The sequence below is a fragment of the Plecotus auritus genome (genome assembly GCF_963455305.1).
Source record: "Plecotus auritus genome assembly, chromosome: 7".
Taxonomy (NCBI): domain Eukaryota; kingdom Metazoa; phylum Chordata; class Mammalia; order Chiroptera; family Vespertilionidae; genus Plecotus; species Plecotus auritus.
Window position 1 is genome coordinate 94185708 of NC_137774.1, and position 13410 is coordinate 94199117.

A 13410-nucleotide genomic window follows, 5' to 3' on the forward strand; every position below is an offset into this window, starting at 1 on the left:
TCGAGCCTCTAGTAGTAAATAATACAGTATTGCATGAGAACTTTACCAGCACCTCATCTCTGGAATAGTCAGATGAAGGCAACTGAATGGGGTCCACTGGAGAATCTTGGGACTCAGGAGAATTGCTCTATTCAGAGCTAATTGGTCAACCTTCAACTTTAACCTTCAACTTTTACCACATTCAAATCAATGAACCAACTGAAAGACTGTGATTAACAATTCATCATTGTTCTGTGCTATGCCACTTGCTGGAGTGTGGTTTGAACATCTAGAAGTAGAATTTTAATAATCATTTTATTCATATTGATTTTCCCACCTATAGAATTTAGTTAAATCTGAAAAGTTAGTACCTACAAATAGTTCTCCAATGTTGAGTGACAGAAATGTTTAGGGAGTGAGGTGTTATCATTACAAGTATATTGTAATTAAATATGAGTTAAAAAATCCTTTAAAATGTTGTATTGCATATTTTAAAGTTGCTAAGAGAGTAAATCTTAGAAGTTCTTATCACAAGAAAAAAATTTGTAACTATGTGTGATGATGGATATTAGCTAGTTATTGTAATCATCATTTCACAGTATATGTATACATTGGATCATTGTGTGGTAGATCTGAAACTAACAATGTTATTTGATAACAGAGGCTTGCTGCACAAAATTCGTGCACTGGGGAGTGGGGGGGATGTTCCTCAGCCCAGCCTGCACTCTCTCCAATCTGGGATCCCCTGGGAGATGTGCGACTACTGGTGTAGGACCGATCCCACCCACAGGGATTGGACCTACACTGAGTCGGACATCCCTCTCACAATCTGGGACTGCTGGCTCCCAACTGCTCGCCTGCCTGCAGCCTGATCACCCCCTAACCACTCCCCTGCCAGCCTGATCAATACCTAACTGCTCCCCTGCTGGCCTTATTGCCCCAAACTGCCCTCCCTGCCAGCCTGGTCACCCCTAACTGTCCTCCCCTGCAGGCCTGGTCCCCCCCCTCCCAAGTGCCGTCCCCTGCAGGCCTGGTCCCCCCAACTGCCCTCCCCTGCAGGCCTGATCCCCCCCAACAGCCCTCCCCTGCCGGCCTGGTCGCCCCTAACTGCCCTCCCTCCCCTGCCAGCCTGGTCGTCCCCAACTGCCCTCCCTTGCCAGCCTGGTTACCCCTAACTGCCCTTCCTCCCCTGCTGGCCTGGTCTCCCCTAACTGCACTCTCTCCCCTGCAGGCCTGGTCCCCCCCAACTGCCCTCTCCTGCTGGCCTGGTCACCCCTAACTGCCCTCCCCTGCTGGCCTGATCACCCACAACTACCCTCCTCTGCCATCTTGTGGTGGCCATCTTGTGCAAGGGCATGAGGGTCAAATTGCATATTACCTCTTTATTATATATGATTGTATCTCAATTTTAAAAATAAAAGAGGGTCTTTCTTGGGTTAGTCATTTGATACAATTTCCCAATTATATATTTCTGTTTTTGCTAAAAAAAAATTTAAATAAATTCAAATCTAAAAAAAAAAACAAAACACTGCATTATAGCAACTTGTAAATTTTTAGCCTCACTGGTGAAATAATGCTAAAGAATAAAGGTGAGATAAATACATACCAGCTTAACTTTGCACTCTCCCTCCCCTCCTTATCAGAGTTATTTTACCTTAATATGGCACAATGTGTCACAGTCACAGCCACATCTTCACAGCTTGGGTCTTAAGAACCTGAACCTGTGTCAGCTTCCAGTTCTTACAGAGTTCTTTCATAAGAACAAACGAAACCTTTTTGCTATTTATCACAGTTTTTACCTTTCAATTTAAAAGGCAAAAATGGGTTCTCTCTCTCTCCCTCTCTCTCTCTCTCTCTCTCTCTCTCTCTCTCTCTCTCTCTCTCTCTCTCCCTCTTTCTCTCTCTCTCTCCCCCCTCCCTCCCAGGGAGCACTCCAATGCCATTCCCTTCCCTCTCTCCTTCTCCCACAGGCATGCATCCCCTAACCTCTAAGGGACCCCACAAGACTTGCAACCAAAGGAGCAATGGGCAGCAGCATCTTGTCCAGGGCTAACCCCTGGACCTGTCTTCAAGGCCCCCATTCTCTACTTCCCAGTGAGCTAAGGCCATCCAGCCTAGGCTTTCCTATTGCTTCTTCTATGCCCTTCCTTGTTTCGCTGTCCTAAATATACCTTTGCTGTGGTAAATAAATTCTTGCTTGCTTTTCAACACTTTGTCTCTTGATTGAAACCTTTCCCTCAAGAAGACAAGAACCAAGGGCTCCTTGTCTCGCTGCTCCCCTGCCTACTGCAGGACTTCAGCTCTTACCCAGCACAAGGACGCCAGACCAAAGCCACTTTTAGACGTTCACAGTTTCCTGGTCAGAGTGAGCCATGATGAGGACTTCTACATGTGTATACCACTTCCTTGTTTTGATCTGGTATATTTTCCTCAATTATCACATCTCACAAAAAGGAAGGAATAAGAAGATGTCCAAAATCTTTCTAAATGGTGGCGAGTAGAAGTACTTGACATTCCTTAAACTGTTCTCGCAGGCCATTTTCTATGGGGTCACCTGCATGGAAGATGTGCTGTAGAGAATTAAAGGGAAAAAAGATATTAAGTTAATAACTGCTTTCAGAGACCTGCTTTTCACCACACTGGCTTTCCCTGTATCCACATTTGCATTTTTGTCCTTCTGTATCCTCTTTCTCTATGATAGAGAACTCATTTACCCTACGGCCCTATTTGATATCTTTCCAGTGTGGCTCAATCATGCCATGCACATGTTCATACTCCCCTTCTCCCTGGTTGAAGTCATCCTCAGGCCACACTGCTATCCACTGAAGAAGAAAGGACTCACCTTGTTGGCTGCTGCTAGTCTTCCTTACATTAGCAGGGTGCTATGGATCTACTCTGAGACTGGCACGTGGATGTATCCTGTGTTTGCCAAACTCAACCCAGTGGGTCTAGCAACATTCTTCTCTCTCAACTACATCTTTACTGCCTGCATCTACCTACTTGGAGAAAAGCTCAACCACTAGAAATGGGGTAACATGAGGCAGCCAAAGAAGAAGATGTGATTATATGCTGTCTTCCAAGAACTCAAAAGGAAGAAACACAAGAGGGTGGGTTTTCGGTGTGTGTTTTTTGTGTGTAGGGAGATGGTGGAGGAACATAAGAAAGTAGAAAGAACAGGAAACAATATTTAAATTTAAGAAAAGGTTATTTGATGACTCTGGTTTTAAAATGCTTACTGGCCATGCAAAAACAATTCCTGCTATCTTAGAATCTGTTATCTTTGTCAACTCTGTAGAGGATGGTCTGTGGTCAAAATCTGACCATAACCCAAAGAAACTCATAAACTCAGTGTTAGAGAATGTTTAGACAGAGAAAGGAATGTAGGATCATTCAAAGTCTTCACTTTGCAGAGGAGATTGCTAAAGACCTAGATGAGAAGTTACCTGCATGAGGCCAAAGAGTTAGCGTCAGAACTGAGCCAAGAGCTTTTGTCTCCCAGATATTTTAACTCCAAATCCTGTGGCATTTTTTAATAATCCCAACTTTCCTAAAAACAAGCATTTTCATAAGCTAGTTATTTTCACGAATTTCTTATCTATTTTTCTCCCCTCAATCAAGACAGAAGTGTAGGGAAATTCTACCTCATATGGTATAATAGCAAATTATTTGGGGCAATGAGAAAATAAGTTATAAAAATATTAGGAACTGTTTCCCCCTTGTGAACAAGCATTCAGGGCAGGTATAAACACTGAACATAATGACATTGTCAAAATCTCTTCCGTTCGCCGAAACCGGTTTGGCTCAGTGGATAGAGCGTCAGCCTGTGGACTGAAGGGTCCCGGGTTCGATTCCGGTCAAGGGCATGTACCTTGGTTGCGGGCACATCCCCAGTGGGAGGTGTGCAGGAGGCAGCTGATCGATGTTTCTCTCTCATCGATGTTTCTAGCTCTCTATCCCTCTCCCTTCCTCTCTGTAAAAAATCAATAAAGTATATTTTTAAAAAAAATCTCTTCTGTTCAAGTATAGATTAACTTGTCAAATAAATGTACATTTTACTTGGGGAACAGTTTAAGTGGGAAGTGATATGATTATGAGGACTGCTGAGATTGCTTTGGTACAAAGTACTTTGCTGAGCTAGTTTATGATTTAACGAAGCTGATTGTCAGCAAGCACATTCATGAACCCTGCTTCGATTTTCCTAATGGAATTTTCCAGGTCTGTTTGGGTAAAGAAATACGTGGTGGGTAAAAATAGTCAAATCTATTGGTGTGTCATAAGGCCCAGGGGGAGTTGGGCACCAGAATAAATTGTACTTGGGCTTCCCAACCAAACATGATACAGGAGAAATTTGGTGAAAATGGGTAAAACCTGGTAACACTGTGTCTGGGACTAAATTAAATCTTGATTGCTACATTAAAAAAATAATTAATTAATTAAAATAAATAAAAGGGCCCTAACCAGTTTGGCTCAATGGATAGAGCGTCGGCCTGCAGACTGAAGGGTCCCGGGTTCGATTCCGGTCAAGGGCATGTACCTGGATTGCGGGCACATCCCCAGTAGGGGGCGTGCAGGAGGCAGCTGATGGATGTCTTTCTCTCATCGATGTTTCTAACTTTCTATCCCTCTCTCTTCCTCTCTGTAAAAAATCAATAAAATATATTTAAAAAAATATTTAAAAATAATAATAATAAAATAAATAAAAGGCAAAAATGCACTTTTTAAAAAATCCTCATCCGAGGATATTTTTCTATTGTTTTCAGAGAGAGTGGAAGAGAGAGGGAAAGATAGAGAGAAATATCGATGTTAGAGAAACACATCAGTTGATTGCCTCCTGCACGAGCAGGGCCTGGGCTGGGGTGGAGACTGCAACCATTGACCAGAATTGAACCCAGGACCCTTCGGTCTGCAGGCTGACGCTCTATCCACTGAGCCAAACCAGCTAGGGTGATTTTTTCTTAATCTTGTAAAGCTAAGCTCCCAATTCTCAGGACATAGTCTCATGGGTTTCCATTTTTCTGGTTATCTCTCTGTCTTATATTCACTTACTTAAAAATATTTACTGACCTTTCCCCCAAAAAAAATATTTACTGAGAACCTCTTATGTGCCAGGCTCTGTGCAATGTACAAGGGATGTACAGGAAGCAAAAGCAAGCACAGTCTGCTCTCGTGGAGCTTCTAGCAGGGAGAGAGTAGTCAATTAAATAAACATAAAGGGTAAATTGTGATTAATGATAGGAAGAAATAGCACCAGGTACCCCAAAGCTGCATCACAAGTTGCATTGATCTGGTTTGGGGATCAGGAAAACTTCCCTGAGGAAGCAATGTTTGTACTGAGGTCTAACAAAGTCATATAAGTTGATTGGAAAGTGGAAGTAGAATTAGGGAGCAGAAGCATTTCAGGTAATACAAACATCAGAGTAGTGTCTTGTGGTGGAAAGCTGTGTGAGAAGTTTGAGGAAATGGAAGAAGAGCAGGATGATTGCACCTAGAGAGCAAGGGGAAGGATGGAGAGAGAGGTCGGGGAAATGGAACAAGCATGACATTGAAGGCCATGGTTTCAAAGGTTTCACATAATAGGACACCATTAAAGAGCTTTTAGCAGGGCAAGTTAACTCCTACTCAAAACTCACTATACTTTCAGTTCAACCTAAACCTTGTCTTTACAAGTTTATTATTTTTTTTTAATGATGGAGAATGAAACGAATGGGATGCTAGATTATCCACTTGTTCCTCATCCCCCTAAATCCACTCTCCGACCTTCTCCACCCTGCATGAGGGCTGATTCCTATTGACCACATATCCCGGTGCCTTAGCCCACTGGTTTCCCATTGGGACCTGCCCATGAGAGACATCTGCTGATCAAGGGGAGGAGACCTCTCCTTATTGAATCACCCTGAGTTGCTATTTGCCTCCACTAAAGGCCCTCTCCCTGCACCTAGGGGTATTTATTCTAGGTCCTGATAACTGTTCCTTCTCTTTGCCCCTTCAGGCACATGGCTGACAAGAGAAAAGTGTTGAGATGGACTAAATTAAATTACAACAGGTAGAAGGAATAAGGAAGAAGAGACAAGGAGTTAGTCAACAGAGTGAAGATGCTTCAATATCCCTGTGGGTAAAGTGAAGATAGCAATACACCCACCACAGAATGTTTTAAAGCTGAAATGAGGCAATGGATGGTTAGTGCCTGACTCAGATAAGAGGATTCCACAAAAACTTGGAACATTTCTTCTCAGGCCTTGGAGAAGTAGTAGAAAGCAGATACAGAGATAGACGGGGACTGCCTTGCTGGCTGTGGGAGAAGTGTAGAAGAAACCCGTTAGGATTGGAGAAGAAACTGGTTAAAAAGGAAGTCAGGCCAGGACCACGTATCTCAGTGGTTGAGCATCGACCTATGAACCAGGAGGTTATGGTTCGTTTCCCAGTCAGGGCACATGCCCGGGTTGCAGGCTCGATCTCCAGTGTGGGGCATGCAGGAGGCAACCCATCAATGATTCTTTCTCATCATTGATGTTTCTATCTCTCCCTCTCCCTCCTTTCTTAAATCAATAAAAATATATTTTTTAAAAACAACAAAGAAAACCACAAGAATACAGTGAACATTTTTGTTCTCATGGGAAATGGTTTCAGTTTTTGCCCATTGAGTATGATGTTGGCTATAGGTTTGTCATACATGGCCTTTATTAGGTTGAGGTATGATCTCTCTATTCCCACTTTGCTGAGCATTTTTATCAAAAAAGGGTGTTGGATTTTGTCGAATGTTTTTTCTATATCAATTGATATGAACATGTGATTTTTGTCTTTCAATTTGCTTATGTGATGTATCACATTCATTGATTTGTGAATATTGTACCAGCCTTGCATCCCCAGAATAAATCCCACTTGGTCATGGGATATAGTCTTTTTAATGTATTGCTGGTAGGAGAAAGATAAGTATCACATGATCTCACTCATATGTGGAATCTTATAGGGAGAGGTTATAGGGTTAAGCCTCGGACTGACCTGCTGGCAAAGCCACAAACAAGTCCCAGCTTAGAAGGCACAGCCCTCTTAGCATAATTAAGTTTGATCTTGTGACTGCTCCCTAGATCAGGGGTGGGCAAACTTTTTGACTAGAGGGCCACAATGGGTTCTTAAACTGGACCAGAGGGCCGGATCAAAAGCATGGATGGAGTGTTTGTGTGAACTAATATAAATTCAAAGTAAAGGAGTGGAGGGGAGAGCAAGAGAACCCTCCGCTCTTTCGGCTCCGCAGGCTGGATAGAACAGCCGAGCGGGCCGGATCCGGCACGCGGGCAGTAGTTTGCCCACGGCTGCCCTAGATCTTTCCTGGGTAGCTAATGGGCTGTGGGAGGTGCAGCAAGTGCTGCCAAAACAAGTGAAACTTACAAGAACATTGTAAATTACCTTGTTTACCTCTGACTATAAAATAAAGCATCAGCTTGCAGTCTGGATCTGTTCTGTGGTTTCAGTCACACACAGAAGATCCACCTAGACCCAGCTTATTCTCTTTGTCTGTCTTTTCTTCATCCTTCGCCGGCCCTCCCTCAGGCTCACCGAACCCTTGGCTGTGCTGGCGTGGCACAAGTGGCGCCCAATGCGGGGCTGAATTCGGCCCAAGTGGCACTCAATGCGGACCTGAGTGTGAGGGAACTGCAATTGTCAGGTGAAAGGAGGCCCCAAGGCATGTGCATGCAGTAAGTAAGGTAGGGGTGTAGTACTAGCTAGGTGTAAAACATGGGAAATTCAGGATTGCAGGGAAAGAATGTATGCGTATCCATGCTTAAGGCTATGCTCCAAGCAAGGGGCTGTTCTGTGAGGTATGAACTGCTTTTCGATTTTTTGGATTTTGTGAGTAAAACCTGCCCATGGTTTTCTGAGGAAGAAAAGGTAAATATAGAGGCAAGGGAGAAGGTAGGAAAACAACTTCGTGATCATTATATAGCTGAAGGTCCAGAGGAAATACCTACCTCTACTTTCAGTCTGTGGTCCCTGATTCGGTACTGCCTAGAGCCCACTCCAGAAGGGGGGTGGAGGAATGTGGCAGGGGAATCAAGACAGATGGGGGAAGGTTGCCAAAGGCTTCTGACTCCACCATCGGAGCCTCCGCCGCTGCCTCCTCCAATCCCTGGGGCTACAGCTCCTGTGGGAGAGAGCCCTCCAGACGATGCGCTTCCTCCCAAATATGAGCAAGGATTGGAGGAAGAAAGGGAACAGCCCAGGTGGGTTTGGGATGATGGGGGTGGAGATATGCTAAAGTATTGCCTCAGAACATGGCCAATACTCCTACCTTATGTCAGGATTTTGTGGCTGCAGCCATACAACCTATAAGGAAAAAATATCCCGAGGCTTATATTATTCATTATATGGATGACATTCTCTTAGCTCATAAAAATGAAATGCATCTAAGGGAAAAACAATAAAACCTCAGAAAATTCAAATTTGGACTGACACTTTACTTACATTAAATGACTTCCAAAAATTATTAGGCGATATTAACTGGGTTCGACCTGCTTTAAAATTAACCACTGCTGACTTAAGCCCTTTATTTCATATACTAAGGGTAGATTCATCTCCATCATCCCCATGCTGCTTGGCAGAGGAAGCCAAGACAGCCTTACATAAAGTTGAGGATGCCTTAAGTTCAGCACAACTTACTAGAATTGATTACTCCCTTCCCTTACAGGTTTTAATTTTCCCTACAACACATACACCCACTGGGGTCATTTGGCAAGCTCCTGGAGTTGTTGAATGGCTATATTTGGCTCATTCTAAGGTATTAACTCCTTTCCATGATTCGGTTTCCCAGCTAATAGCTCGAGCCCACCTTCGAACAGGCCAATTAGTGGGCCAAGACCCTGACCTTATTGTAGTGCCACTTACAGCTATACAGCAAGACTGGCTCTGGCAACAATCAACAAACTGGCAAGTTGCACTTGCTAATTTCTCCGGACAGGTTGGTAACCATTATCCAGCAAATAAGGTTTTATAATTTCTCTCAGTTACTACCTTTACCTTCCCAAAGATAGTGAAGTCACAACCTATACCTCAGGCATTAACCATTTTTACAGATGGACCCAGTTCTGGAAAAGCTGGATACTGCTGCAGCAGAGGTGCAAAGGTCCTTCAAACCCCTTATATTTCAGCACAACGAATAGAAATACAAGCTCTTATCTATGCCTTGACAGATTTTGCTATGGAGCCCATTAACCTATATAGTGATAGTGCCTATGTGGTAAGTATGGCCAAACTAATTGAAATGGCTACTATAGCCAAAACCGGTTTGGCTCAGTGGATAGAGCGTCGGCCTGCGGACTGAAAGGTCCCAGGTTCGATTCCGGTCAAGGGCATGTAACTTGGTTGCGGGCACATCCCCAGTAGGAGGTGTGCAGGAGGCAGCTGGTCGATGTTTCTCTCTCATCGATGTTTCTAACTCTCTATCCCTCTTCCTTCCTCTCTGTAAAAAATCAATAAAATATATTTTTAAAAAAAATGGCTACTATAAGGCACACTAATTCAGAGGAACTCTTTCATTTATTTTTCAACCTTCAAAAAGTCATTAGAGAACGATAATTTCCCTGCTTTATTGGTCATATCCGATCTCATTCAGGTCTCCCTGGTCCATTAGCTATAGGCAATAATGCTATTGATCGCCTCCTTGCTGTAATGCAAGAGGCTACCCCATTTTTCTCTTGCCCAGTCCTCCCATGCTTTGCATCATCAAAATGCTGCTGCCTTACGCAAACAATTCCGTATTTCTAGGGAGCAAGCTCGTCAAATTGTTAAGCAGTGCTCTCAGTGTGTAATTCATTGCCCTGTACAATCATTGGGGGTTAATCCTAGGGGTCTTAAACCTAATCAAATTTGGCAAGTGGATGTCACCCACATACCGAAATTTGGTAAGCATAGATGGGTACATGTTAATGTAGATACCTGCTCCCGCTTTATCTTTGCGACTCCCCAAACGGAAGAGAGTGCCAAGCATGTAATTAATCATTGCCTAGCTGCCTTTGCAGTACTAGGTCCTCCCTTAGAGCTAAAGACAATGGACCCGCATACACTAGTTCTGCTTTTCAACATTTTTGTCAGCAATATCAAATTTGTCATAAAACTGGTATCCCTTACAACCCTCAAGGTCAAGCAATAGTGGAAAGAGCAAATTGTACTCTTAAAATGCAAGTACTAAAACAGAAAGGGGGAGATGGATGCTATGTGTCACCTCAAAACAAACTCAGTCATGTTCTTTATACTTTAAATTTTTTGAATTGCGATGCAGAGGGTCATACAGCAGCCAAAAGGCATCGGGCCTCCTGTACAATAGCCTCCGCGGGGTTAGCCCAATGGAAGGATGCACAAACTGGACAATGGTTTGGACCAGATCCAGTAATGATGTGGGGAAGAGGTTGTGTTTGTATCTTTCCAGAAGGATCTGTGCAGCCAGTTTGGGTGCCAGAGCGTTATGTACGTCACCACAATGGACCCAGAGAAGCTCCTTGTCCCATCGTTCAAAAGACTGAGAGTTGCTCTGATGACAGCAAAGCAGAAAAGGAAAATGACGAAGGCTACACAAGAGACCGAGGTGCCAACATGGGGTCAGCTGAAGAAGTTACCAACTGAGGCCCAGCAGATGGCAGAAAAGCAAGAAATGGAAGCTACTCCCTCAATCACGTTTCTGGCCATGCTAGCATTGGTTAGCTGACAGTCTTCTGCAAACTCTTGCACAGTCAAGTCTGAGGACTCCTGAGTAAATCAGCAAAAGAAACTTTCATTTAGTAGAAAAATGTTACTGTAGTTTGATTTCTCTATTATTGTAGTGTTGCATTGGCATTGTTTTATTAATAACCATGTCTGGGTTTTACATTGGCATTGTTTTGTTATTGGGTTTTGCATTGGCATTGTTTTGTTAATATTTTAATAGTCAGAACTTTGTTCTTGATGTTTAAATTTTACTTCCATTATTAGTAGATTAAATTAGAAGAAGGGAGAGATGTAGGGAGCAGTTATAGGGTTAAGCCTCAGACTGACCTGCTGGTAAAGCCACAAGCAAGTCCCAGCTTAGAGGGCACAGCCCTCTTAGCATAATTAAGCTTGATCTTGTGACTGCTCCCTAGATCTTTCCTGGGTAGCTAATGGGCTGTGGGAGGTGCAGCAAATGCTGCCAAAACAAGTGAAACTTACAAGAACATTGTAAATTACCTTGTTTGCCTCTGACTATAAAATAAAGCAGCTTGCAGTCTGGATCTGTTCTGTGGTCTTAGTCATGCACAGAAGATCCACCTAGACCCAGCTTATTCTCTTTGTCTGTCTTTTCTTCATCCTTCGCCAGCACTCCCTCAGGCTCGCCAAACCCTTGGCTGTGCTGGCACAGCACAGAATCTAATGAATAAAATAAACTGATGAAGAAAATAGATCCAGAGACACAGAACCATGAACAGATTGATGAATTTCAGAGGGAAGATGGGGGTGGGGATTGGAGAGGAGAGATTAACTGGGGAATTTTTATGCATATATGCATAGCCCATAGACACAGACAATAATGTGGCAAAGGCTAGGGAGGGAAAAAACAAAAACAAAGGAAACATCTGTAATACTTTCAAAACAAAAACAAAGGGGACATCTGTAATACTTTCAAAAATAAATTTAAAAAAATAAAAGAAACATTTTTTTAAAAAGGATATAGCGAATAAGGAAACATCTTTAATACAATTGCAAGCCTCCCAGCACCCAGAAAGTGGGAGGGTCATCCTTGCCTGTTTCAGCTCTAACTTGGTGGGGTCTGGGACTCACTCTACTTGTTTCACATGGCGAGTCTTCCCTTCCCAGCTGGACACTAATTCCTGCAGGGCTCACTGCAGGCTTGTGCCCACCCAGGGCCAGGATGAACCCTCTCCGTGTCCCCTGCCCTGATGGAAAACCGGATGAAGTAAAGAGGGTGACGTCAGCAGAGGCACACAGTCTATGAGGAAGGCCAGGGACCAAGACTGTCCCCCTAGTCTCTCCTCCTTTCCTGTCCTTCAGAGAAGGTGTGTCACTGTGCCATGGCTCCCGTGGCCTGCCCCACCTCAGGGACCGCATCCCTCGTCCTTTGCTTCCCCAGACCTTGATGAGTAGCAGCTGAATGAAGCACAGATGAACAACTTTCTCTGCGAAAGGCTGTGGGAGGAGAGGAGAGGGGAGGGAGGTTAAACTGTGAGGGGTCTGGGAGCAATCATTTGGTTAAGCATCAGCTCACAAGGCACATAGACCTGAGGGTGGTTCAAACTCCAGAGGAATAGAGGAAATTGGAGTGAGGTAAACTCTTGGAGTCTCTGTTTCTTTCTCTGTAAGGTAAGAATAAAATTCCTGCATCTCACAGAATTGCTGTGAAAATTAAAGGAACACACAAGGCAACTCCTAGTGGTTCTCAACTTCAGTGGTCAAGGTGGGATCTGAGAATTAGCATGTCTTACAAGTTCCCAGGTGATGCTGGTATGGCTGGTCAACACTGCCATACCCGTGAGCGGTATGACTAGGTCATATATTAGGTGTGTGCTTAACTTTTACGGAACGGCCAACGTGATTGTGCCATTTCACATTCCCCCCTGTGGTGTCTGAGAGTTCCAGTTGATCCACATCCTTGCTGACAGGTAGTCTGGTCGGCCTTTTAATTATAGTCATTTAATAGATGTTTAATGACACCTCATTGTGGTGGTCACTTGCATTTCCCCAATGACTAATGATATTACACATCTTCTCATGCTTATTAGTTACCCATATATCTGTTTTGACAAAATATCTATTCAAATATTTAGCTCAATTTTTAAATTGAGATTTTATTTTTTTAATATTTTTATTGAATTCAGAGAGAAAAGGAGAGGGAGAGAGAGAGAGAAACATCAATGATGGGAGAGAATCATTGATCGGTTGCCTGCTGCATGCCCCACACTGGGGATTGAGCCCACAACCCGGGCATGTGCCCTGATTGGCAATCAAAGTGAAACCTCCTGGTTCATAGGTCAATGCTCAACCACTGAGCCACGCTGGCCAGGCCACCCAAGCATCTTTCACAGCCCAGAGGACTGAATGACATTAAGCTCTGTGCCTCAACTTCCCTGTGGGTAAAATGGAGATTACAATACACCCCCCACAGAATGTTGTAAAGCTGAAATGAGGCAATGGAAGTTTTGTGGCTGAGTCAGATAAGAGGCTTCCATAAAAATTTGAAACCTCTCTCTCAGGCCTAGCAGGAGGGGTATGAAAAGCAGACACAGAGAGGGGCAGGGGCTGCCTGGTTGGCTGTGGGAGAAATGTAGAAGAAACCTGTTAGGATTGGGCAAGAAACTGACTTAAAAGGAACTTGGTCTGCTGCTTCCATCTCCAAAAGACCAAGGTCACTTCCTCTGATCAAGTCATGTCCACCCACTCCCACAGTCCACTCAGTAAGTTGATGCCAAG

The 13410-nt window shown here is 43.8% G+C and overlaps 1 pseudogene across 1 annotated transcript; it reads left to right on the plus strand.

The window, feature by feature from the left end:
- Positions 1 to 2351: 2351 nt before the first annotated feature.
- LOC308253544 (androgen-dependent TFPI-regulating protein-like) lies at positions 2352 to 3041 on the plus strand (annotated as a pseudogene). Its single transcript has one exon. The product of its transcript is annotated as an androgen-dependent TFPI-regulating protein-like (transcript).
- The last annotated feature ends 10369 nt before the right edge of the window (positions 3042 to 13410 follow it).